Below are 23,319 nucleotides of genomic sequence, written 5' to 3'. Positions count from 1 at the left end.
GATAGATGGATAGATGGATAGATGGATAGATGGATAGATAGCCTATGGATATGGGCTTCAGCTCACCATAAGAAACCAGCAGAGAAAAATAAATTCTTTATTGGGAAAATAACAAATGGAATAAAACAAAATTTCACTCACAATCACTCAATTACTGGGGTAAAAACACACACATACAAGGTTTCCTAGTATATAATTTAGAGGAGAAAGACAGGTTTTGGATATATAGAGAGAAGGGATGGGCTATCAAAAGATTATATGTACCAGTCTTGTAGTGGATGTCCAGAAAACAGAGACCTAATGGCTAGGCTCAGGATGATCAACGCTAATGGAACAATATTACCGACCACCATGGTGGCGTGATAATATTGAACAACTGACTGCATCTGTGACTGGCATCTTCAGAGGTGTATCACAGAGAGAAGTCTGTTACACACTGCGTCCAGAGAGCATGGAATGTTCAGCTGGCTGCAAACCCAGGGTGGAGGCTGATTGACATCAGCTCCACACCCCAGGAACACCTCTGCCATGCCCCTGCTGTACTGATGAGGCTGGTGATGGAACAGGAGCATGAACATAGTGCAGGGTGCTGCTGCCTGGCATCCCAGGAGGCCACAGTGGCTGTCTGCCAGCATATTTGCTCCTCTTGTAGGAAAAAGCACCTTGGGGAGCTAATTCACTGGAGTAGGCCCAGGCCATTTCCAGCAGTCACTTCAACCCCCTTCCCACATAATTTTTAAATAGAAGCCTTTTAATGAGATATCTTAATTTAAAAGTAGTCTTTCTTTCTCTATGCCAAATGTGTGTCTTGTATGTGTATTGAAAGAGTTAGTATGAGAAAAAAAAGTATTGCATCTGTGTAAATTCTCTGTAAAAAAAACATATCTCCCTAAGTAGTGGGAATTATGCTCATAATGAATGCCCATAGATATGTCAGCTGAATAGTGAGATTCTACACAGTAAGTCCCTACACAGGGTGCTAGTGTTGCTGTTAGACATAAAGGTTGAAGTGGGTCTTAATTCATGGTATGAAATGTATACATCTGCAGCTGTACTTAGTATCTGCAGCTGTACTGTATACATCTGCAGCTGTACTGCATACATCTGCAGCTGTACTTAATAAATCATCATCTTTATCTAATTTGTAAGCTATTGTCAAACCATTTAGCCTTTTGGACACAAAGGTGTAATTCAGCCTTTCATCACTATTGAAACCAACATCCCGATTTTTCTGTTTATTTATAGTCTGTGTTTCTTACTGGGGCTCAAGATGGATTACACAGATTAAGTCAATAACATCAACAGGATGAGGCATCCAAGAATCAAGGGAATAGAATTTGGATTGTAGAAATTTGGAACCAACCAGAAATCTGAAAATAGAATTGCATCAAGGCATTAAATAATGACAAAATTATATATTCATTAATGATGGAAAAGTTATGTAGTAAGAACCTACTTACAGCAACAGGATGTACAAGCTATACACAGTAGTACAGACCTATTGCATTCTATCTCCCTGCTACAAGCCTCATACCCTACTGCCACTTCCACTAGCCTCAAAGTAAGGTTTGGAAGGCTTGTGCCATAATGTATTAGCTCCTTCTAATCAGCATTTTGCCTTTGCTCCCTCTACCCCCTCTTGCTGTCTAAGTCCCTCTGTTCCTTCATGTCACTGCATTCTCTTTCTCTGCTGGAGGTTCCGTCTCTATTTACCCCTGCTTCCTTCTATCCTACTGTCAAAGACCTGATCTTTAGGATGGTAGCAATACCAAACCATGGATTCTGAACCAGAACTCCAGACACAAATTATATTTTTAAAATATATATTAGGGAAAGAAGTTAAAATATAGGTTCAAAATGTGAACACAAAATCAAGGTGCAATACAGTTACACAATAAAACAACAAAGGCTAAAGTCTACACGCCAAAAGGAAATACTCGCAAGCAGAAGGTACTAAGAATCTTCCGTACTTGTGCAAAGTTCCAGCAACATCTCAAGCAGAGTAAATGGCAAAGCACAGAACAAAGAAAAGGAAAGTAACTGTGAACACTAATACAACTAATTTATGGTTTAGGCTGACCACATCAAGTGATCACTGGTTGACCAATCAAGATCTGTCTTGATTAGAAAGTTATAGTTGAAGAATAAATCTACCCCTCACTCTTAAAACAAAACTTTTCCAAATAGCTGACCAGTTCCAGCTGGTTGAAATTAAGATGACTCCGCACTCGCTAACGAGTGCTACGACCTTGGAGAAAATAGTACACTCATTCCCAATTCACAAACACCTGCTTTCTGGACCCACTGAGTTAATGAGAAAGAAAAAGTGATTTTTTACTAGGCCTTGCAGCAAACAGAATGGATTCTCTCTTGACACCTAACCCATTCCACTAGGTACATATTTTTTTCTCAAGCATTCCACTTGTCCTGTCCATCCTCTTTGCCATTCCCTTCCCTGAGCCCTATCTCCCTCTGACTGTATGTGAAAGTTGGGTGACTGTCAGACCCACATCTTTCTCCTGCAAGCTGTCTTTTAGCCAGCTGGTCAGCCTGGTGCTTAATCCCCAGGTATGAGAAGCTAGCGGGATGGGGCCAGACTTGGATGTGGCCATACCCCCAGCAGGCACCCCCATGGTTCCAGGCCTCAGTCCAGGTCTGTTGGCTGCCCTTTGTCTCTTTGGCCCTTTCTGCACTGGCCAAAAACGACAGCCTGGGGGCGGTAAAAATGCCGCCCCCAGGCCGCCGTTCGCACAGGAGGGCAGCGTGGGCGGGGCTGCGACGGCCAGCAGGCCGACGACGGGGACACGGTGAGTGGGACGGAGAAGGGGGAAGAGGCGGCTCCGTGTGGATCCACCTGCCGCCTGCCGGCCTCTCTGGAGTCCGCCCGCATGCTTGCATGCAAACGGCCTCCGCCTCCACACCGGCGAGAATTCTGCCGGCGTGGAGGCGCCTCCACGGCTGTGCGGAAACGGCCTTTGGCTATGTCTTATTCCCACAGCTTTACCTGATAGATTGGGACTCAAGTGGGCTGCTGGTAAAAGCCCTGGGGTTGTGGCTGACTCCTGGGTTGGGCTGTGCTGCACTGCGGTGCCTCTGTACCAGTAGTGATAGTAAGATACAGTGATAAAAGAACAGGGAAGGATAACTTCTGGCATCCAAGAAGCCAGGCAGGTGGGAGGAGTTGCTGCATCTGTTTGGATAGAGGAAGTCTAGCACCAAACCCATGACCGGACAAGACCACAGTCCTTAATCCTCTAAGTAACTTTCTGAACCCTTTTGTTATGGTACAACTGCATATTACCTGTATAGAAAACCCCTTTTGAATAATTCAGTTTTGCATAGTTTGTGGAAAGCCAGTTTTTTTTTCAGCCCTTCTTTCACCAGCCCTTCTTTGGAAATTCATTTTCTCTTTTCCCTCAAACTAAAACGTGGTGCAATCTCTTTAATCTTTCATCTGTAAGTATGGCATTATCTGCACATTTATCGGAATTCTTACCCTGCTTCATTCTCTGTCACCTATTTTCTACTTAGAAATGCATATAGCAAAAAGCAGCTCTCTTGAATTGCTTTTCTTGGAGAGATTTGCATATCATCATAAACACATAAGAACAATGCTAGCAGAAGATGCAAGTTTACAGTCATGCATCATGATGCATTTTCTTCTATAATATAGAACTGTCGTCTTTGTATACCATGCATAATTTGAGTAAATCACTGAAAAATGAAGGAAAATAGGTATGTTTTATTCATTTAATGTGAATTCATTTTCATATAATTATTGTTTCTAATTTTCAATGGATATTATTATATATCCAGTTGCAAGCTCCTAGCTGAGTCCTGAAAAATATATAGGTCTCTATGTGCAAACTGACCTGGAGAATTTCTACCAAAATCCATGATCTTCAACTTAAATTACATAGATATTAGTTAACTTACACATGAGTTAAACAATTTAATTTATTATGATACAATAATGAAATGGAGGTTTTCCATGTGATTTCCACTGATGTTCTTGTAAATCCTAGTGAAAGATACTGGCGGGGAAATGTTGAACTCAAAGGCTTTTTATTCATGCACAAAGCAGCTGAGAAGCAATCTTTGCTTCAAAGTGGGTCTTCCCTGAATTTTTTTTGTTTTCATTTTCCAAAAAGTCTCTATTTGGACTGATCCACCATTTTGTAACCCCCTCCCCCCAACTTCTTTCCATGCAATTTCCATTTGGGGAGGTTTCCTGTTGCTGCTGCTGTATTTTGTCTAGAATTATCAATGTCATTTCATTCATCATTCCAGCAATAGACTATCACAGTTAAAATAATAAAAAGAAGCCCTTATGATAGTCCTGAAATGGCAGCTTGGAGAGTGAAATGAAGTACTGTGGTCTGGGTGGGGGAAGGTGGGAAGGAGTGAAAAAAACCCGAGGAAAGCTAAAAGCACAGTGATCTCATTCACTTACCTTGTGAGAGAAAAAGTTGCAATTAAAGTGTGTGAATGCCTCATCTGTTAGTCACCTTTACTTTGTAGGAGCTTGGCTACCCTTTTGGAACAAACAAGATGCAACTATGTCTTCTGTTCTTAGGCTCTTTAATGTCATCAGGCAGTTAACAGCACTCTCTATTTCTTTTGGTAAGTCCAAGGGTGGGGGTGCTGGTTGTTAGGTGGAACAAAGTTGGAACAGGCTGACTGGTACTGGGAGGCAGACCTGTCTCTGGACAAAGTGCTTTTGGAAATTGATCTTATATCAGGTGAATGCTGAAGAGGGGAAAACATGTATGTGACCAAGAATCAAACCTTAAGGGCAGTGGTGGGATCCAAAAATTTTAGTAACAGGTTCCCATGGTGGTGGGATTCAAACTGTGGCGTAGCACCAATGGGGCTGGGCAGGGCACGACGGGGGCATGGCTGGGCATTCCAGGGGTGGGGCATTCCTGGGTGGGGCTATGGCAAGGACACAGCCGCTGCGCCAGTCCTTGGGCGGGAAACGACTGCATGCAGGCGCAGGCTGCCACGCATGCCGGTGCACCTCCTGCTAGACTGCTTCAAGTTCTGCTTGCTACTGCTCAGAGGAGGGGTGTAACTAAGACAAAAATCAAATGGTAAAATCACCAATTAGTAACCCCCTCTCGGCACACACAAATAAATAGTAACCTACTCTCGGGATCCTGTGAGAACCTGCTGGATCCCACCTCTGCTTAAGGGAATGTACACTCAAAGTGAAGAAGACAATATGGGCATAAATGGCCAAACTAGTCCTCCCCACTTTGAGAAACAGAATCCTTGATGAAAAGTTGAGAAGTCTTGCCTTTCAACTATACATGAGAAATGTATTGGGAAAATATAGTTTAACTACATTACCATTTTGAGCCATCAAGAATTGACATTTCACTAAAATGGGTCAGCTATCAATGCAGATATTATAGTAAGTACAATATTTATCCCACCCTTCTTCCAAAGAGCTCTGGGAAGCATCACAAGAAGCTCTTTTTTCAATTGTATTAAAATCCAACCTGTGAGGAAAATGAAGCTGAGGAGGAATGACTGGCCCACAGTCACAAGGCATACTTCATGACAAAATGGAGATTTGAATGTGGGAGTATCACAGATTCTGGTCTGATACTCAACCACTACATTACACTGCTTCTCTGAGACCTAAAATAATAAAGCTACATGTATAAACCTTTGCGGACAATGACAGGACTTCAGGTTTTGTTCTGTATGAAGTTAGCCATCAAGTGGAAGCTTGGTAAGGAAGAAAAAACAAATAAAATACAACCACAATTTATTTGCAATACACTGAAATGGTTTCTGATTATAAAAGCAGCATAGACAATTTATTTCAACCTTTTTACATAAAACATTCTTACTGCAGTGTCACAAATTTTTGCATGTGTTGGAAAGACTAAAACAGCCTATTTAACTGTAATTCCAATCAAACTGTTTTGTAGACATTTTCCTAGGCATTTTGAATAAATCTCAGTTCTGCAATAATTGTGTTTATCTAAAAATATAAAAATCCTTTTCAAATTATGTGGGGTTTAGATTGCAATAAAAAGGACAATTTTGCAGCGCTCTCTTGGTGAATTTTTTGAGAAAGAAGTGGGCGGGGGGGGGGGGATGGAGTTGGAGACCTGAATTGAATTTTTAAAGGAATAACCAATATGGGCAGCAAGATTGACCTCACATGCTGGAGTCAGCAGAGTTGTAAGTAATATTTCTGGAACTACCCCAAAGCTTCCTTTTTCTATGATAACACCCACAGAGTTACTGAGAAAGAAACAAGAAATTAAGTTTGCTCATAAGAACATAAGAACATAAGAACTAGCCTGCTGGATCAGACCAGAGTCCATCTAGTCCAGCATTCTGCTACTCGCAGTGGCCCACCAGGTGCCTTTGGGAGCTCACATGCAGGATGTGAAAGCAATGGCCTTCTGCTGCTGCTGCTCCTGAGCACCTGGTCTGCTAAGGCATTAGCAATCTGAGATCAAGGAGGATCAAGATTGGTAGCCATAGATTGACTTCTCCTCCATAAATCTGTCCAAGCCCTTTTTAAAGCTATCCAGGTTAGTGGCCATCACCACCTCCTGTGGCAGCATATTCCAAACACCAATCACCAATCGTTGCGTGAAGAAGTGTTTCCGTTTATTAGTCCTAATTCTTCCCCCCAGCATTTTCAATGAATGCCCCCTGGTTCTAGTATTGTGAGAAAGAGAGAAATTTTTCTCTCTGTCAACATTTTCTACCCCATGCATAATTTTATAGACTTCAATCATATCCCCCCTCAGACGTCTCCTCTCCAAACTAAAGAGCCCCAAATGCTGCAGCCTCTCCTCATAAGGAAGGTGCTCCAATCCTTAAATCATCCTCGTTGCCCTTCTCTGCACTTTTTCTATCTCTTCGATATCCTTTTTTTTGACAGATGTGGCTTTTACCCAGAACTGAACACAGTACTCCAAGTCTTGATTGCTGCAATCCCACGGCTGTATATAAGGGCATGACAATCTTTGCAGTTTCCTATTCTCAATTCCTCTTCCCACTTATCCCCAGCATAGAGCTTGCCTTTTTTCACCGCTACCATGCATTGAGTTGACATTCTTACGGAACTATTTCCTCAACTAAGACGCTTCAAATCCCTTTCCTGGTCTCAGACTGATAAGTACTGACCCCTGTAGCGTGTATGTGAAGTTTGGATTTTTTGCCCCTACGCGGTATCACTCTTACATTTCGCTACATTGAACTGTGCATTTGCCATTTCTTAGCCCACTCACCTAATTTATCCAAAGGTCCGCTTTGAGTTTCTCGCAATCCCTTGTGGTTCTTACCACCTACATAATTTGTATCATCCTGCAAACTTGGCCACCACACTACTCCACCTGCCCTACTTCCAGGTCATGGCGAATAAGTTAAAAGAGCACTGGTCCCAAAGCGGATCCTTGGGGACACCACTCCCTACATCTCTCCATTGTGAGGAACTTCCCATTTTATACCAACACCTTTGTTTCCTGTTCGTTCCTCAACCAGTTTTAATCCATGGGAGGAGGACTTCCCCTCTTATTCCTTCATTGCTGAGTTTCTCAACAGCTCCTGGTGAGGAACTTTCATCAAAAGCCTTTTTTTGAAATCCAAGTAGACAATGTCCACTGGTTCCCTCTTATCCACATGTCTGTTTACATAATCTCTCAAAGAACTCTCTAGTAAGTTTGTAAAGACAGGACTTGCTCTACTGGTTAAAGCCACATGCTTCGACTCCTTTCCTCAGCAGGTCTTGCTTTTCCTATACATGTTTAATAATTTTTTATTCTAATGATAGATTCTACTAATTTCTACTAGGAACAGATGTCAAACTGACTGGCTCTGTACTTCCCCGGTCCCCCCCTAGACCCTTTCTTAAAGATTGGTGTGACATTGGCCATCTTCCAGTCTTCAGGGATGGAGCCTGATTTCAGGGATAAGTTGCATATTAATGTGAGAATATCCAGCAATTTCATGCTTGAGCTCTTTACAAGAACTCTTTGGATGTGAATGCCAATCTGGGCTAGGGATTTGGTAGCATTTAGTTTATCAATGGCTGCCAGAACTTCTTTCCCTTGTTCACCACTAACTTCAAGTAGTTCCTGAGTTCACCTCCCTAAGAAGCTTGGTTCAGGTGCAGGAATTTTCCTCATCCCTCTTGGAGTGAAGACAGATGCAAAGAATTCATTCAGCTTCTCTGCAATCTCCCCTGTCACCTTTTAGCACACCTTTTGTTCCTTCATCGCCTAACGGACTCCACCACTTCCCTCTAGCTGGCTTCCTCTGCTTTGATGTAATTTAAATTTGGTGTGTGGTAGTTTCTTTTTGTTTTCCCCTTTTCTTGGTCATGTGCTTGCCTCGGAGTTCTAAAAGGTGAAGCTTCTGGTGAGTCACTAGCTTTATTTAACTGCCATTCAATTCTTCTGAGTAGTCTCTGAGGTCAAATCCCCACTTGAAATTCTGTAACGCAGATCCAAACCTGTTCGCTGTGAAACTGTGTCCTTTCATCGAGTTGCTCTCCCCACTGCAGCATACAGCAGTTCCACCTAGCCAGAACTCTTAGTAACTCTAATTACCAGGCGAGCTCACTTCTCCAGTCTCCCCTGATTGGCTTGTGTGCCTGGATGGAGTGGGACCTTTTCCCACTGTAGAAAAGTACATTGTAGGGATGTGATTAAAAAAAACAGCATAAAGTTGGAACGCTTTAACTGTTTCAACTGTGCAAACAGTTAATCACTACCTGTAAACCATTAATGATTCAAAGCGCACATTTCACTGTTTAACTTCTGCTGGTTGATCGCAGTGCTAAAATGAAATCAAGGGAAAGGTTGCTCGCTGCATCGCGAGTGCTGGATTGTTGCCCAAATTCCGCACACCTGGTGGTAAAACAGTCAGGGTTTCAACTCATCCCTCCCCTTGGATCATCTCTGAACAGTTAATGGGGTCTATGCCACTTGGTAAACTGTAGGTCCTGCCAGAACACTGATTAATGGGGGAGAACTTAACTGTGAAACGGAATCTGCCACACAAGCAATGGGGAGGTCGTCCCTCAAACCTGGTTAGCTTGTGTTCTCAAACCTGACTAAGATGGTAGTGGGGATTCGACCTGAGAAGCAGAAAAAAGGAATCAGATTGAAACTGAACAGAGAGCAACAGGTGAGCTCTGTTTTAGGTGGGGTTAACCTTCAAATCATTGTGTATTTTTGAGGGTTTGGGGTGACTTTTGTTTGTGTATGGGATTTTCTTTGTTTTGGGGTGTGTATTTGCCTCAGGCTTCTGAGAGGTGGGGCTTCTGGTGAATCACCAGCTCTATTTAACTGCCATTTAGGTCTCTGAACAGCATGTGAGAGGCAGCGGCATTTGCCTTGTGGTGCATACAGTTTTATCAGTAAGAACCAATCTTTCAAAGGAGTATAAAAGATGAATTAGAGACTTGATTGGGGGCAAAGGCTTCAGTTGTTAGGTCACAGTTTCTGGAGCTCGTTGAACAGGAGCTTGGCTAAAGAGGCAAGGCTTACACTCATCTCAGAGCAATCTCTGAGAGACAGCAGTATATGCCAAACCCTTGGGGAGGCAGGAGAGTGGGAGCAGAAGAGATCACAAAGTGATATTGTCTCTCTCAGTTTTTTTTTAAGTTAGAATGGACTGTTGAAGAAAATACAACACAAGGATTTAAAAGAAAAGAAGTTCTTTACTGTGCAGAGAAATAGTCTTGACATGGAGTACTCTTCCCATATCAACAATAAAAGAAACCCGCTATAACATACATCCTTGGCACAGATTTATAAAAAAAATAGAAATGCATATGTTAACAAGTCCATCCAATCTAAACTTTTCCTCTAACTTCATATTGTATATATTCCTTCATTATTCTCCAAGAGACAGCTTCCATTCAAACATGATTTGAGCTTAAAATCAAACTGCTTTCTCTGACCCTCTCTACACAAAAGCTGAACATTCCCTCCTCTCCTTCAGAAAAAGAGGTAGTGAGCTCAGGGCACCTGCTCATGTAATGATGGACAGCACCCTGCATTCCTGAGGAAGGGTGCTCCAAGAGACATCCCCAAAGTGTAAAAAAGATTTCACACACACAGCTTATTCCATATAAGAAATTTAAAAATTATTATAACTATTATTATGTGTTGTGATTATACTGAACTACATCTAATGTGAATACTTTTCTATACTTTTATATGATCATTCCAGCATTAATTAAAATATAGAAGCATGAATACAATGATCTTATAAACTCAATCTCCTCTTCCACCTCTCCATTCCTGCTTAGTACACGCTTAATCACATAGCCTATCTATCTAACTTATGCGGCTTTAACTGAATATATGATACAAGGTTAATGATTAACAATGTATATAACCTAAAACTACAACTTTTAAAAGTATATATCCATGTTCTAAATCTTTCTTTCTCTCGCTTTGTCTCTAAGAAAACAGCTCTAACCTCTGATCCCGTACTCGTTAAAACAACATTCTAATCTTAGCTGTTTTTCCTCGTTTCTACCAAGCCACAGTTTGGCATAGAGGAGAAAGGATCCATTTTGAATTTGATTATATTGGTTATAGGCCCCTTTATACATTTTAATATCAAATACAATTTCCATGCATACACTCCCGATCCACACCAAAGTGTGGGAAATAAATTGGATAACCCGTTTGGCAGCAGAGGCTTCCAGTCAATTGTGGGTCTCAACTCTGAACTCAGTAAGTTGGAGCTTGCTAATAGGCAAGACTAAAATTTAGTTTGTTGAGAAGTTTAGGAGAAACTTTTCAAAGGGAGGTCTACTTGAGACTATAGTTTAAGAATGCTAAATATAGATGGTCAGGAAGTTGCCTCAGTCAATTCAAAAAAAAAAAAAACAGTTGCAGCATGCTTTTGTTTGTTTTGTTTTGTTTGTTTTGCCCAAGGGATGTGGTGGTAGCTGTATTTGCAACAAGTGTTAGTTGCTCTCTTGGAAGAGAAGGTCCAGAGCTTGAGGTTCAAGCATATACTCTTCAGCACATTAAGAAAAAAACGAGGGTTTCGGACAGTGATAGATGGTACCTCGGATGAAGAAACAATACTGGGGAGCCTCTGAACAGGAAGGCAAGTAACAAAACACAGGATGGGTATTTAGAGGAATTTGACACATAGAAGTAGAGGGACCAATGAAAAATCAATGAATTTTTAATATATAAATGGTGTGATATAATACTTCTCTGGAAATTCTACCAAAGTGTAATAAATAGAAATTAGACTGTAAGTCTCCAGGCTTAAAAGCCAATATAAAGCAGACTGTAAAGCAGTGCAGTTTACCCGACTTTTCACGACATACCCCCTTGCTTTCCAAATCCGCAGAAAGTCTAACTGCATTTATTCATTTTAATGTACTAACATGCAGCTAGGAACTGGTACCATAATAGATCTTAATCCTAATCTTTTCATAGAGTTATGGTTTATCCTCACCCACAACTCTATCAAGTGTAAGTTGAAAATAGATTATCAGTAGAGCTGGATGTATTTAACAAAGATCTCCTCCATTCTAGCTGAATGGGCTAGAATGGAGGAGATTGCGATTTTAAATCATTCATCCAGCTCACCTTTGATTATGTTCATCCTCATTGATGTTGTTCATCCTCATTGAACCTGTGCACACTGAGCATTCTGAGAACGGGACAGTGGCTACCACTACAAAATGGCTGCCAGAGTTCAAAAAATGTTGGGAGGTCCCAAGCCACACATTTTGCTATTATGGAAATGCTATTTCCAAATGGGTAGTCCCTGAAGAAATAAATTTAGTGTCTTTTGGATCCTTCTGAAGCATCTCCTATGCAAAAGAAGTGGATGAAAGTCAGTACTGCTTGTTTTTTATTTTGTTTTTGCCTTGCAGGAGGAGATGTCCTGGAAAAGAAGCAGGGGGGTATTAGGAAGCTCATAAGTGGCCACCCTTGTGCCTACAAATTAAGGATTACTTCCTCTATAGTCAATGTAAAGTCAAATTTAAGCATCATGGGCATCTTAGACTTAGCTCTGCCTGTGCAATGGGGAACATTGGGCAACAAATCTCCAACAATTTCAGTTGATGAGTTCAACTTTGTCCCATGAGATGAGAGCTTCATTTAGGTCTTCTTTGAAGGTCTGGCACCATATCTTCCATTGCCTACTTCACCTTTGCTTTCCTCCAGATGGTACCCATTGCACTGTGGTCTTCGGTGACAGATACTTGATAGGCATAAGATGTACCCCACAAGACACAATCATCACTCTGTCACAATGTCCTGCAGCCTCCATATACCACTTCTGTGCAGAATTTCTTCATTTGTAATGTGGTCACAGTAACTGACGCCAAGAATTTTGTAAAGGCACTGCTGCTGGAATACATTCAGCTTTTGGGCTATTCTTTCAGTGGTCTTCTCTGTTTCACTGGCGTAAATTGCAGTTGGTACAATGATGGTGCTAAAGAGTCATATTTTCATCCGGATATTGATGGTTGATATTGACCGCATTTGGCTCATCCTCTGGAACACTGCCAATGCTTTGCCAATTCTACAATTCACATTGGCTTCAACATCACCATCACAGGCTAGTGTGCTACTGAGGTAAGTAAATCATTCTGCTTCTTCAATACGTTGTTAACTGACCAAAAGCAGTATGTTCATGGGAGCATTTCCAGTCTGCATAACTTTTGTCTTGTACCGCTGATCCCGAGACCAATCTTCTCCACTTCCAGGTTAGTAGTCATGTTCTGGAGGCATTCTGTGGTATCAACCAGTAGGGCAATGTCATTGGTGAAGTCCAGGTCAGTGAACCAAGATTGATCTTTCCATTGAATAACAACCATTCCATTCATCGCCACTTAATAATAAAGTCCACAATCAAAAGGAACAAAAAATGGTGAGAGGGTGGAACCTTGTCTTATTCCAGTCTCAAAGTTTTTTTTAAAAAAAACCAGAGGTGCTAGTGTCAGTCCTCACACAGCAGCTGGAGTTGAGGTATATGTATTGGGAAATGTTGATGTAGCATTGGAGGATGCCATCTCTTCTTGCAAGGTTCCACAGGGATTCCCTGTGCACCCTATCAAATGCCTTCATAAAATCAATGAAGTTGATAGACAGTGGTTGTTGAAATTCAAGACTGATTATGTTGTGCAGGGTGATGATTTACTCATTGTGGAGTGCCCATGACAAAATCCAGCTTGCTCTTCTTGCAGAATCTTATATACTGCTTCCAGCAGGTGCCTGAGCTGGACAAGGCAATGCACTTTTCCAGGGACTGAGAGGAGGGTGATTCCTCATCAGTTGTTACAGTCAGTGAGGTTGCATTTCTTTGGTAACTTGATTTTGATGCCCTTTCTCCCATTCCCTCTGGTACACATTCTGTTTGCTAGCACCTCACCAGCAGCTTGATAGTTCTAAAGGATGCAATTTCCACCCTTGGCTTCTGGAGTAGAAGTTCCACTGTGATTGGTCCAGACCACACCTCTTTGTTGTTTAACATTTTTATTGTTTCAGTTTCACCCAGCTGTGATCCCACCTAGGTAAACAATCAGATCAATGGTAGACTGAGGTTGCTGAAGTTGTAGGTTTCAGCTGCGGGTGTTTGATTCAAGATCTCTTTGAAGTGCTCTATAGGGTTGGAGATTTGGGTAAACTGAATCTCAGATTTGACCTGAATCTGGCCTATTAGGACATATTTGGGCCAGATCCTTGGGGTCCAAATACTTGATGTCTGAATCTGGGCTGATCTGGAATGCTGTGGCATTTGATTGGCTCCATGGTATTATTAGGGCTTCTATTACAAATAGGGCCCAAGTTTTCTTTTAAACGTCACCCACCCAATTCTGCCACACAACCTGGCAGCAAAGTCTTTGTTAAAAAAAAAATCACAAATGCCCCCAACTGCTGCGTCTGCCAAATTCGGTGGCGTGAGGCTTCTCCCCAGTATACCAGCACAAAAAGACTCACCCAGTCACCCCTGCTGCTGCCGCCGCCACGAGTCTTCACAGTACAAGAACAACACAGTAAAAAAAACACCCTGACTGAGGCTTCCCAAACCACTCTTTCCTCCCACTCCAGCAAAAAAAAAAGAAAGACTCATCCCCACTGTTGCTGCTGCCTGCAAGAGCTCTCCTTCAAAGTTAAAAAATCCAGAAACAGGTTTGTTTTTTCTGCCCTCCACAAAAAATCCCACCCAGACATATTGTGCTAGTCACAGTTCTCTAGAACTTCTTTCAGACTCCGCCCCATAAAATGCCTGTTTTGGGGATGGGTTGAAAGGTACTGTAAGTTGCATTGAGACTACTTAAAAGTAGAGAACAGAGTGGGGTATAAAACCAACTTTTCTTCGGCGGAATAAACTTGAAGCTGCTTATGGGGAAAGCAAGGACAGAAAATGTTACATTTTATAATACTCAGTACAATTCTTTAATTTCTAATAGAAAAAATAGTTTTATAACCTTTTCTATATTTTAATTTTTTCAATATTATTTCTTACAAGGTCAAAAATGGCTAAAGGTAATGAATTTTAAGAACCTAGGGAGTCTTGGCAAGAAACTTGGCAATTTTCCAATACTGATTATTTTATAGAATTAGTAAAAAAAACTGTCACACAAACTATGTCTGATTTGTAAAGAATCTGAAATAGGGAACGTGTAAATAGGAACATTAAAAATGGTAACAACATAGTTTCTTAACTGAAAGGCTCATTCTCAAGTGTACATTGCATTCATATATGTGTTCATTTACCAGGATGTACTAATAGATTGAATCTCATCTTAATTTTTTTTCAGGCAACTTCACTAGAAAATTCATTTTAGTCAGAAAAAAGTCTTATCAGATACACTAATTTTGCTCTATTTTTTGGTATCACAGTGCAAAAGGACAACATCACTTTCCCTAAACTTTTTTATGATGGAATGGTATATACAAATTATCTTTGAGAATAAATTAGGCTACTTTGCACTGCTCCCTCTCACATTCTAATAGCAATGTTTGCCACATCTTGGATCTTTGCTGGTTGGGGCCAGAACAGTACATTACGCTGCTATGAACCAGGAAAGGGTCTAGGTTTGTAATAAAAATGTGATTTTTTAAAACCCATGGGAAGATATATATTATTAAAATTGAAAATGTTAAGAACAACTCCTGTAGTTTTAAGCAACTGATTCCCCGCATACTAGCAAACCACAGATTTTAATGGTTATTCTGTCAATGTGTTGAGGGGAGGGCCAAGGTCCTTTCGCTTTCATATGGACCTTTTGAGGAGGGATCCATTGGCCTCCAAATAGATTACCAGCTGAGATTGTGAAATTTCTGAGACTTTTGTGGTGGAGTCTGAGGAGGGGAAGCGCTTTGAGGAGAGAAGTTCCTTTTAAATTTTTTTATTGTATAGTTTTTAAATAATTATTCTATTTACACATTTCCAATAAAATTTCCAAATACATTTCCTTTTTTTCCTCCCACCTCCCCAATATTATGTTTACTTTTCTTTAACCAAACAGCAGTAAGTTCATTCGTTGTTGTCTCCTCATCCATATGTCTTCTTTGACTCCCATCTCCTTCATCCAGTTCTCATAACTTGTCCATATCTTCCAAGGACATAGGTGGTAAGGGTTCGTTCAACCTCCATTGCACACTCAAAAGTTCCCCAGTTTGTGGGTTTTTTGTATTTTAAAGTGTTTTTGGTTTTTGGCCTGCAGGGTGGAGTTTTTAGGCTAGCAGCACCAAAAATCACATGTCAGACACTCCTGATGATAACAGCCAAGTTTCATGAAGTTTCAATTCAGGGGTCTGTGCTATGGACCTCCAAGGTGCCTCTATCCCCATTGTTTCCAATGGGAGCTAATAGGAGATGGGCTGTTCCTTTGAGGGTCCATAACTTGGACCCCCCCTGAACCAAACTTCACCAAATCTTGGTTGTGTCATCAAGGAGAGTCTCCTAAAGATACCTCTGGAAAGTTTGGTGCTGCTAGCTAACAATTGCACTCTGACAGTAGGAAAATTTGACCCCAGATTTCTTTCAAATTCTCCTTTTTAACCCAACCCATGGATTTAAAGGGAGAATCTGAGGTCCTCAGATTAAACCTTGAAAGTGATGCTGTTTCAGGATTGGGATAATTCATCTTCAAAACAGACATCACTTTCTCGATGTTGTTTTAACTGGGGACCCTAGTTTCTCCCTTTAAGATGGATTTTAAAAGGAGAATCTGGGCTCCCTCAATTCTAAACACCATTGAAAGTGATGCTGTTTGGGGTGGATTTCAGCATCACAGCAGCCACCCATGGGGGCAATGTTCAGGTTTTGCAACTGGCTCCATTTTCTAGCTACCCCTCTGCCTGAGGGGAGGGAGAAGGACTGCCAGCTACCAGCTAAGCCCAGCCGGTATGGATGGGGCAGGCAGGGTGGGATAGCCATCTCTTGGCCTCAGAGAGCTGCTTACAAGCACTGGAGGCTAGGGCGGGGCTTGGGGAGTTGTGGTTACACCCCTAGTGGGTGGGGTGCATGCCCTTGCTCCCTAACCCCATAAAAAAAAAAAAAAAAATTCATGCCTGATCACTGATATCTTCATTTCATTCTGTTTTCTGCCATGTTTTATTCTTTTCTTTTGATAATATTTCAAAAAATGTCTAATGTCACTTGTTCCCATATATATTCCAACCATTTCTGAATCAGCCCATTTTTCTTATATTTCCATCCAAGCTATCTCTGCATGTAATAAGGTTCTTAATCCTCAACATTTTGTACATATTTCTCATATTGTGTATCTATTTTTTTCATCATCTATTATTCTATAAATAATAGATCATTTACTCCCCACTTTCTCTATCCATAGTAATGCCTTTTCCCAGAATCTTTTACTTTTTTGCATTCAACTAATATATATTATAATAGCATCTTGGTCCCCAAAGTGCCAACATTTTGAGGATAAACCCTTAACCATATATGCATTTGGGAGTTCTATACCATTTTAAAATCAACTTTCTTTCCAACTCCGTATATTTTTCAATTTTTATACTTCCCAAGCTAGCCATTATTCTTTCAATTTTTTCATCATTCAGAGTGCCTTCCTTCTCCCACTTTTGTTTCATAGCTCTTATCATGAATTCCTTATCATCAATCATCAAATTATATATTTGCCCTAAAACTTTCCCTTTCCTTTTTTCATAGATTTCCAAACAAATTTGCCATTGTACATTCTCCTTTTATTCTCGACACCTTTATTCTTTCCCATATTCCTCTCAAAACCAACCAGTTCTCTGTGCCACCTATCTCTATAAAATTTTATAATGTCATTATTTCACTTCCTTCTCCAATCATATTTTCTGCCATATGGATTCTTTGTCTCTCCAAAATTTTTATTACTTTCTTTCTTTCTTTTCCTGCCACACTTGCCACTGGTGCTGCCCCCAGGGTCCCGGGCATCCATTTCTCTCTCTGTTTTTCCCATATGTCCAAATTCACCTTTCTTGGATGAGGAGAGTTGAGTATAAAGCCTTCCAAAGCAGTAAGTTTCTCCAGGGGAACAGATATATATTGTCTGGAGCTCAGTGGTAATTCTGATAGATTCCCAGGTCCCACCTGGAGGTTCACAAACCTAGAACTAGCACCAGCCTCTAAGTAGCTTGATATTATCCAAATTGTGTGATTCAACTGGGTTAATTGCTTGCTACTATTCAACAGTAGCCACCTCAAGGAAGTCAGTGTGGTGTAGTAGTTACATCTACAGAGAAAGATCTTGGGACCCAGGTTTGAACTCCTATTTTGCTGTGGAAGCTGAATTATTACTTCCAGTTAGTCACTTTCAGCCTAACATTATTCACATGTTGTTGTGTGTAGAAAAAACAGGAGAGGAAATTAATGTAATTTTCTGGTTCCCACTGTGGAGAAAAGTGCAGTATAAATGAAATAAATCAATATTATGTATAGATAGAGATGAAAGGTAGATAAAAGGTAGGGTAATGAATAGCAGAGAAACAGGGAGGGGAAGAGGAAACAATATGAGGGTTGCTAGGAGATGGAAAGGGGATATATTGTAAGGGGGTAGATGAAAAAGTGAGGCTTCCTTCCACGATTCCTTGAGGGTCACCCGCCACACCCCCCCAATAATACCTCTTTGAGGGTTCCCCTTCACAAGGCTGTTGGCTGGCTCAGTGGCTGTTACCACACAAGAAGGCCACAGTTTTCCCATGCAGAGACTGGACAGGGCAGGATGGTGTACCCCAAGATGTAAAGGCAGATAATGGTGAGATACTGGAAGGTAGATACTCCTAGATGTAAAGGCAGATAATGGTGATAATGGAAGGTGGACTCTATGGCATTATACCCTAATTTTGGTTGCTTCCTTCCCCAAACCTTGTCCGCTCCCACTCCAAAAAAATCTCTAGGAATCAACCAACCTGAAGCTGGCAATCCTGGGAGAGTTCATAGGGGAGCTTTGTAGGTAAGATAGTAGGAGCCTATCCTGAGGGTCCCTACACGCAAGTGGGACTGACCCAATAGGAAGCACCACACAATTTAGTTAGAGGTGTTGGCAGGAAGAGGAAAGCTTAATACAGGCAGGTAAACAGGTTGGCTGTTATGTGAGAAGTAAAGAAAGAGGCAGGAAAGGCAAAGAGTGGGATGGGGAAATAAAGTCCATGTGGGTTTTACATTACGTTGGCATTCATTTCTCCATTCATTTGCTCAGGAGTTGAACCCAGATTGGGGAAGTGAAACATGTGGTGCTGAACCATTGTGTTGTCCCTCCCTGCTGGTGGCAGGCACCTATACAGGAACAAGAAATCAAACATGCTACACAGTTCTGTGGCACCCAAACCCAGATATAAAAATTTTGTTTCTCTTTTGAATAAAAATTATGATTATTTTCCCATTTATGGCCCATAAAGAATGGATGCAGTGGTAGGATTCAAATAATTTAACAATCTGTTGCGGTGGTGGGATTCAAATAATTTAACAACTAGTTGTTTACAAGCAGAATTTTAACAACCAGTTCTGCCAAAGTGGTGTAAACCTTGCTGATTGTATATATTGAACACACTCAAACAAAGTCAACTTTGAAAAGGAATGAATCCTATTGATATGTTGCTGCCCCAACTAATAGAGTGCTGGAACTGAGGGTTCTTGGAGGGATGAAACCTAGTCCTGACACTGATCACACCACTGAATGGATGGCATTAGACCACAAAGAGATGACCAGAGGAATTAACCCTACTTACGCATTGGCATGCATACCTCTATGATATGATAAAAGCAGGGTCCATAGAGAATTTGGATGACCATTATATTAGAAAGCAATAAGGTTAGTGGAGATTATATTAAAACCCAACATTAATTATTATAACACTATGGTGGATATCTGTAATAAGAAGCGGTATCATTGGAGACCAAACATAATATGCCACACATGTGAGGTATAGAGATATAGTAGTAGAATTCACAACCACTGGAAAATTAAGGAAAGAGGAGAAGCATATAGGGACAACAATGTCAATAGTTTCTCTACCACCAAATGAGGGATAAATTTACACAAGATGTGAAAGGAGGCTTCGCATTAAATAAGTGTGACTTTGTTTAAAGATGCTTTGTTTAAAGATAAAAAGTACATGATGAAGAGTCTATAAAATTATGTTATCAAAAGTGTCCAAAACAGAAAGAATAAAACATAATATGACTATTTGGGCACAGAAAGTAGGATGAAATATTGATTTGGATGAATAGGACAATTTATGGAAAAACTATGAAATTTAAGGGAAAACTGCTTTAAGATGTTCTATTGATGGCACTTATATCCAGTAAAGTTAGTGAAAATAGATAAGTTCAAATAAATGCTGGAGGTTAAGAGGAAGGATAATGATCACATATGGTGGGATTGTAAAAGATCAAACAATTCCAGACAGATATCCATGAGATTATAAAATGAAGGTTCTTAATACCAATTTAGCATTCAGTAAAGAACCATTTGCTTAATATTATGTCCACAAATGTAAGAAATATACTGAAATATTTTTTAAAAAATGTTATTATATATGATCACAGCTGTGAGAGTGCTGATTGCCAAGAATTGGTGGTCTGAAATGGTGCCATCAATTGAAGATTGGTTGAATACCTTATTGGAATACGCAGCAAATGACAAACTGTCTTTAATTAAGAACAAAAATATAAAATTATTTTTTGCAAAATTGGCATCCTTTTTTAGAATTTGTTAATAAGAAGAAAGACTGTAAAGGCTTTATAAATTATAGTAGCATTTAATTTTAGCACTTCATGATTTATGTAATAAGATTTGCATTTTTTCTCTATGAAATTTATAAATTAAAATAAGTTAACAAATGAGTCGATGTAATATATAGTTAGCAAGAAGAAATAATTAAGTTTTAATATGAATTTCTTTAAGAATTCTATTTAAGTTTTTTTAGCTTCTGAGAATCTGTAATTAGAAATAATTTAATTTGTGTTACTCTGTAATTGTCTATTTTGTAACATTTGTCTTTTTAATTATTTTTGTCAAATAAAGTTTATATTTTAAAACTAAAAACAAAGTCAGCGTATTTCTTTGGATCAAATATTGCAATTCTCTTCCCTCATGAGTTGTAGATGGAGAAGATCTCCTTTGTAGGATAGCTGTGTCCATGTGGAGATAGTATTGTTGAAGTTGCTTAGCATGTTCTGTTGGACTATGCTTTTAATGTAGAGATTCACAGTGCCCTTGTAACACCAATAGAATAGAATAGAATAGAATAGAATCTTTATTGGCCAAGTGTGATTGGACACAAGGAATTTGTCTCCATGCTCAGTACATAAAAGCAATGACGTCGGAATCATATATACAGCACTTAATGATTGGTCATAGGTCTAGTACAATCAGGAAACAATCAATAGTAATAAAAAACATAAAATGTAAAATCATAAAATAAAATGAAATGTCAGTACAGGCTATAGTCATAACAGTCATAATTAGAGGAGATGGTAATAGGAATGATGAAAAGTAGTGGCAGTAATTATATAATAAATATATAATAAATAGCTCTGGACATCTAGGAATTCATTTGTTTGATATATCTCAGGAAAACTCTCGTTCTTATGTCTATTGTCTTGGTGCAGTGCCTCAGCTTATCGCTTAGAGGGTAAGAGTTGAAACAGTTTATGTCCAGGATGCTAGGGTCAGTAACATTTACAGCCCTTTTGAATCCGCAGTATACAGGTGGTCCCCAATGGAAGGCAGGTTAGCAGCAATTGTTTTTTCTGCAGTTCTGATTATTCTGAAGTCTGTGTCGATCTTGTTGGGTTGCAGAACCAAACCACACAGTTATAGAGGTGCAGATGACAGACTCAATGATTCCTCTGTAGAACTTATGGGTCATCCAGGATTTGCCTGCACTTTTGCTTGATAAGAATTTTGAAATAACACATTAGCTGGCTAAATTTGGTGGCACGCAAAATTAGAAAGACTGCACTTGATAAATATTGTCCTCAACTGTATGATTAATATTAGTCAGGTTATTTGTATTTAGATTTATATTGATGTTTTAATATTGTAACTATTATTTGTTACCTTGTGCTGGTCAATGACCATAAATAAATAATATTGGATTATTATTACAATTCCATCCAGAAAAAAAATAAACCCTTTAAACACATTATCATTTGTAATCGCTTTAAAGATACCACACCTCTTCCTGAAAACATCTTCAACCTGTTCTATTTCTCTCAACCTAGGTTTTTAAACAATTGCTCAATCAACAATTTTTTCCCCAGCCCTGGTTGAAGATGTTTCTTGCCTACTGAGCAACATCAAAACCAGGTATAGCCATTTCTTCAGCCCAAACCTCTTACTTCCATTTTCACCGCTCATGGTCACCATTTTGTGTGCTGCTGCAGAGATTGTCTGAAGGTTCCCCAGAAAGGGTTTCCTCTGCTTGCAGCTTATCTGTGCATGATTTCTGTGTAAAAAGTAAATGAACAAGGTTTGTTTTGCCTACAATCCCACACATATGTTGTTTTTTTCCTTTTTTGTTTTGAGGGGGATATCTGCGAAGCTACAGTGATATGATTAGAGGAGCTGCAATATGCACATATTTGTGTCACAGTAACTTTGTAGATATGCCCCTCAAAATAAAAAGAAAAAAAGAAAAATGACATGTGCACAATATCACTAGGCAAAACAAATTTTATTCCTACTTTTTACATGTACATAGTGTGCAAATGAGCTGCAAGCAGCGGAAACTTCAGTGGAAAACTTTCACCAAAAGGTGGTGGCACAGAGAATCTCTGCAGCAGCCCACAAAATGACAGGCACAACTGTGAAACTGACAAGAGCTCTGTGTGCAGCACTGTGGTAAAACAATCTGTTTTGGCTGGCAACTCTTGTATCCTACCACACTGTGTGAACACAAAATTCCAAAATGTACCTTTTTAAAACATCTTCAGAATATTTTATTCCTGCTGTGCAGAAATCAACATTGATAGAATTGAATGTAAGGATAACCTGGCTGTGACATCAGTCACCCCGTTGATCACCAGGGTTGATTCAGCTGGCTAGGAGGATGTCCACTACTTCCCTCCATGTGCATTCCTCCCAAAACTGCACTCTGTGGAAGACAACAACCATCTTAGATAGAAGGAGTGTACTGTTGCCAGGCTGACCTGTGGTGGACTAAGGGACCCTGCTTTTAATAAACAATGGTACCTCAGCCAAACCTTGGCTGCTTGGCAGCACAGTGCTTCACATGGGGAAGCCTATTTGGGGCTAATACTGTTCAATGCACCCTACAAGGAAGCAGAACTTCTTGGACTCTGCTAGCTCCTCCTAAATCAACTCTTGTATATAATATTCTCCCACACCCTTCCTGACAGGATTAAGTCTACACAAAAGATGGTGCTGTGAAGAGAGTTCCCATCTCCAGTCCTAGCCCATACGCCTTGAAGAAGACAAAGAATATATTAATGTGCTTACCTGCCCTGTGTTGTAGTAATGTTTCTTCCCCTGAGCAACACTTTTAACGACCACCTTATTTTGCCTTATCATTGTTTCACAGAGGTAATCTTTTTCAGCTAACTTCTCTGAGTACATCAGGCTGATGTCTGAACCCATTAGACTGATTACCAACCGTTAAGGTTAATGCCTGTCTCCTGTCCTTCCCAGAAAGGGCAGGAAATCCTTTTTTTCTAGGGAGATTTAGAATCACTCTGCATAATCCTGAAGCTCCGGTTCTTCCCCACAAGAAGTCCACTGTCCCAATAGACAGTATTCAGTATTTCTGAACAACTCTCTGTGATACTGTTCCACAGTGCTTTTTTCCAACAGAGCTAAGTGCAGGTTGC

This window comes from Sphaerodactylus townsendi, linkage group LG04 (genome assembly GCF_021028975.2).
Source record: "Sphaerodactylus townsendi isolate TG3544 linkage group LG04, MPM_Stown_v2.3, whole genome shotgun sequence".
Lineage (NCBI taxonomy): Eukaryota > Metazoa > Chordata > Lepidosauria > Squamata > Sphaerodactylidae > Sphaerodactylus > Sphaerodactylus townsendi.
The sequence above is the reverse complement of the archived record's forward strand: the minus strand, read 5'-3'. Positions refer to the sequence as shown.